This window comes from Bison bison, unplaced genomic scaffold (assembly GCF_000754665.1).
Source record: "Bison bison bison isolate TAMUID 2011002044 unplaced genomic scaffold, Bison_UMD1.0 scf7180017864263, whole genome shotgun sequence".
Taxonomy (NCBI): domain Eukaryota; kingdom Metazoa; phylum Chordata; class Mammalia; order Artiodactyla; family Bovidae; genus Bison; species Bison bison.
In genome coordinates this window covers 1,577,400-1,582,444 of record NW_011494835.1, presented here as the reverse complement: position 1 = coordinate 1,582,444, position 5,045 = coordinate 1,577,400, and the positions used below count along the sequence as shown (strand labels likewise).

At 38.9% G+C, this 5,045-nt stretch overlaps 1 protein-coding gene across 2 annotated transcripts in view; it reads left to right on the top strand.

The window, feature by feature from the left end:
* Positions 1-67: 67 nt before the first annotated feature.
* Positions 68-5,045, top strand: part of GSTCD (glutathione S-transferase, C-terminal domain containing) — a 151,496-nt gene continuing 146,518 nt past the window's right edge. For both annotated transcript variants that reach the window (XM_010848252.1, XM_010848253.1), the window contains exon 1: positions 68-273. The gene's annotated coding sequence lies outside the window, so the exon portion shown is untranslated. The remainder of the gene's footprint in view (positions 274-5,045) is intronic.

The following is a 5,045-nucleotide window of genomic DNA, read 5'->3' as shown; positions in this document are numbered from 1 at the left end:
GGCTGGGGAACGTTTTGACTGTGCGACGGTAGGAAGTGACGTGACCCTCTCTTTCCGGTCCGCCGGATTATGAATGACGGTCGCCGCCGCTGCTTCCTTGAAGCGCTCTGCGTTCTTTCTCTCGTGGCCTCGTTGGCAGCGAGTGGTCAGCAGACGAAGACTCCCTGAAGTGGCCTCGGGAAACTCGGCTCGGGCGGGGCTGGAATGCGCTGGCGGCCCCTGTCGCCTACCCACTCACGCACCCTCCCTGCCTGGCCGCGCCTCTGCGACCAGGTAAGGAGGGCGCAGTCCCCGTGACCCCGAAAAACCGCCTCTTAGCATAGGGGGAAACAGGATGCACCATGCGGGCAAGGGTGGGAAGGCTCCCGTCCCCTTCCCAGTTTTTCCAAGATCAGTGGCCGTGGCTTTCTCTGACAGTGGAATGGAGCAGCTTCCAGCTGCAGCAATCTAAGGGGTCGTTTGCCATGTGCTGCTAGGTTTGTGTGTGGACTTCGCTGATGGCTCAGACGGTAAAGCGTCTGCCTACAATGCGGGAGACCTGGGTTCAACTCCTTGGTCTGGAAGATCTCCTAGAGAAGGAAATGGCAACCCACTCCATTATTCTTGCCTGGAAAATCCCATGGATGAAGGAGCCTGGTGGGCTACAGTGCATGGGGTCACAAAGAGTCGGACACGATTGAGTGACTTAATGTACTCAATCAAGTTTGTGTAGATTTCTTGGATCGTCTTGAACTTTTTTTTTTTTTTTGAAACTTAGTTTTCTCTCCCAGCCCTACCTCTTTGGAGAAAGCAGTTGTCTGTGAATATTAGCAAACTGTTGCTCCAATGAACTTGCTTCATTTGGGGCCATTTGCTTCTATTGCATCATCAAAGCTGTGTTTCACTTTGGTTTAGGATTAGGTGACTTGGTTTTTTTTCTTCATTCTTAATGTCATGATCCTATCTTGGATATCAAGAAAGTGCCAACACAATAATACATCTTGGCAAAAGTATTGCTAGAGGAGATCGAGTACTTTTTTCCTAAGCTTATCTAGAAACAGTGTTTAAAAGGGAACATGCAAAAGCAGGCAACAACTAGTAGTATGACAATTTAAACTTTAACCATGGTCATTTAAATAATGTGGAATAAAATCTTTGTTATAAATACCACCGAGTAATTTGCTGTCATATTGAGTAAATCAAACATCAAGCTATGTGACTTTTTTTTAACTCCCTGGTGAGTAGTATTTGTAGTTGTTCAGTTTCTAAGTCGTGTTACACTCTTTGCAACTCCCACGGACTGCAGCACACCAGGCTTCCCTGTCCTTCACTATCTCCTGGAGTTTGCTCAGATTTACGTCCTTTGAGACAGTGATGCTATCTAACCATGTCATGCTCTGCCACCCCCTTCTCCCTTGCCTTCAGTGTTTCCCAGCATCAGGGTCTTTTCCAGTGAGTCAGCTCTTCACATCAGGTGGCCTAAGTATTGGAGTTTCAACTTTAGCCTCAGTCCTTTCAATGAATATTCAGGGTTGATTTTCCTTAGGATTGACTGGTTTGATCTCCTTGCAGTCCAAGCGACTCTCAAGAGTCTTTTCAAGCACCACAGTTCAAAAGTATCAATTCTTCAGCTCTCAGTCTTTGTTATGGGTCCAACTCTCAAATTCATACATGACAACTGGAAAAAATGCTAGCTTTGACTATATGGACCTTTGTCAGCCAAGTTATGTCTCTGCTTTTTAATATGCTGTTTAGGTTTGTCACAGCTTTCTGTCCAAGTGTCTTTTAATTTCATGGCCGCAGTCACCATCTGCAGTGACTTTGGAACCCACAAAAATAAAATCTGTCATTGCTTTCTCTTTTTCCCCTTCTATTTACTATGAAGGGATGGGACCCAATGCCACGATCTTTTTTTTTGAATGTTGAGCTTTAAGCCAGCTTTGTCACTGTCCTCTTTCACCCTCGTCAAGAGGCTCTTTAGTTCCTCTTTGCTTTCTGCCATTAGAGCGATATCATCTGCATATCTGAGGTTGTTGATATTTCTCTTGGCAATCTTGATTCCAGCTTGTGAGTCATCCAGCCTGGCACTATATGCAGAGTACTCTGCATATAAGTTAAATAAGCAGGGTGACAATATACAGCCTTGATATACTTCTTTCCCAATTTTGAATCAGTCTGTTGTTTCCATGTCTGGTTCTAACTGTTGCTTCTTGACCTGCATAGAGGTTCCTCAGGAGGCAGATAAGGTGATTTGGTATTCCCATCTCTTTAAGAATTTTCCAGTTTATTGTGGTTCACACAGTCAAAGGCTTTAACATAGTCAGTGAAGCTGAAGTAGGTATTTTTCTGGAATTCCCTTTCTTTCTCTATGATCCAGTGAATGTTGGCAATTTGATCTCTGGTTCTTCTGCCTTTTTAAAATCCAGCTTGAATATCTGTAAGTTCTCAGATCACATACTGCTAAAGCTTAACTTGAAGGATTTTAGGCATAACTTACTAGCATGTGAAATGAGCACAATTGTATGGCAGTGTGAACATTCTTTGTCATTGCCCTTCTTGGGGATTGGAATGAAAATGGACCTTTTCCAGTCCTATGACCACTTCTGAGTTTTCCAAATTTGCTAACATGTTGAGTGCAGCAGTTTAACAGCATCATCTTTTAGGATTTGAAATAGCTCACCTATTCCATGACCTCCACTAGCTTTGTTGGTAGTATTGCATCCTAAGGTCCACTTGACTTCATATTCCAGGATGTCTGGTTCTAGATGAGTGACCACACCATTGTGGTTATCTGGGTCATTAAAACCTCTTTTTGTATAGTTCTGTGTATTCTTGCCACCTCTTCTTAATCTCTTCTGCTTTTGTTAGGTCCTTACTGCTGAAAGGATAGCCTTAAGCATATCTCATTATTCCACATTGTGTTTTCTTTAAGATTTTTTTAATGTGGACCAATTTCATAGTGTTTATTGAATTTGTTATAATATTACTTCTGCTTTATGTTTTGGTTTTTTGGCCATGAGGCATGTGAGCTCTTTGCTCCCTGATCAGGGATAGAACCTGTACCCTCTGCATTGGAAGGTGAAGTTTTAACTGCTGGACTGCCAGAGAAGTCCTGGAAATTATGTTTGAGTTATACCTGAAGGCAATATTTTAAGAGGTCTAACTTCAGAAATAAATCTGGAAAAATCAATGAGATTTGAAAATTATTTTATCAATTCCTTTATTGTTTTACACTTCTGTTATATGTTTGTCTGCTTTAAACAAAGCTCAAACTTGAACTTTTGTAGTAGAGGCTCCATCAGGGGTTTTGGAGGGGTTGTTTTTGTTTGTTTGTTTATCTGAACATGTGTTTGTAACTTTTCTATCACCTGTGATTTGAAATAAGAATAAATGCTGACTATCCAATTGATCTTTCTAACCAACAATTTAGCAGACTTTGAAACTGAACAAATTCTGAAGCTAGTCAACTAAAACATCTCTAGTATACACAATTCCTTAGCACATGTTGTTTTTATCTTCAAGTTTTTTAGCTAGCCTACTGAATTCTGTTATGACTAGTGCTTGCAAAGCAAGGATTTATACCATTCAGTTCATGATGAGCACAGATATTAGTTACTATGGGGATTCAGTAATTTTATTTCAGGTTTGCTGATGTTTCTAACAGGTTAGCATTTCATGCTGTGGCTCCTTGTTAATTGTGAGGTCAAGCTTATCTGCAAGCATTATGATTCTATGGCAACAGATGATTCCCTGATTCTATGGAGAGAAGATGCCACAGTTCCCTTATGGCTAAGGTTGTAGTAGGCTTTCTTATTTTTAAATAGTTTTTCCCCACTTCTTGCCTGGATAAGAAAACAGCTAATTTTAATCATAGGATTTTGTCCTCTAGGACTTAGTGATATGTGTCTCGATGTTTCACAACGTAGTGAGCACTGAATAGCTCGGTTTTTTCTTTCTTTTTTGACCTTTAATATCTAAGGTAATAAGCTGCTATTTAACTCTGTAGAGGCAGGCTTTTCTTTCCTTTTTTTTTTTTAAATCTATATTATTCAAAGAAAACAATGAGCTATTTGCAACCAAATACTGTTATTTTGGGGATTTCCCTGGTTGTCCAGTAGTAAAGACTCCCTGCTTCCAGTGCAGGGGGTGTGGGTTCAGTGCCTGGTTGGGGAACAAAGATCACACCTGCCACATGGCATGAAAAAAAAAAAAAAAACACCTTGTTATTTTTATGTATAAAATACAAGCTAGGTTCTAATACTCATAATGTTGAACGTTTTGATGTAGTGGGGAATTCAAATGAGCTTAAATTTAAACTTGAATCTTTAAGAAGAGTAAGTTTGTCATTTTTTTATGCTTATAAATTGCTTTAAACTATTCGATATAAGCAGTTAATATTCTAGTGAACTTAAGATATCCCATTTATACTCTGGAATTTTGTGACTCCCTGGTTTTCAGCCTTAAATAACAAACAGATTTTTTTTTTTTCAATGTTTGGTTTCAATCTTTTCTGTTTTTAAAAAATCTTTTTATTTTATATTGGAGTATAGTTGGTTAATAGAGAAAATCTTTTCAACTCAACACAAAATCTCTTATTTTTATTGAGAAGTTTGGAAATATAAAGTGTACTTGAAGACTTGCCCATCAAACTTGGTGTTTTTTGACAGTATCAATGCATAAGGAATTTGGGGATAAATTACAAGTAGATAACAATAGTATTTATTTAGAGGATTACTAATGTGATAGATGATGTTAGTTCTCACAACATCCTATATGGTAAATATTGTCATTATTATTATCTCTTTTTATGAATGAGAAAACTAAGGCACAGAAAAAATTTATATTACTAGATACTAAGTATCAGAACCAAGATTTAAACCCAATCAGTCTGTACCAGAGTCTAGACTCTTATTCATTACTCAGTGTATGAATATTCTACTTGTTAAGTAAATATATAGAATCTCATTAGGTTCCTAATTCTCTTGCCTAAATATCAGTAGACATAAAAATGTTTATGCTATATTTACAAGTTTGAGTGGATTCTAGTTATACTTTTTCCGACTCAG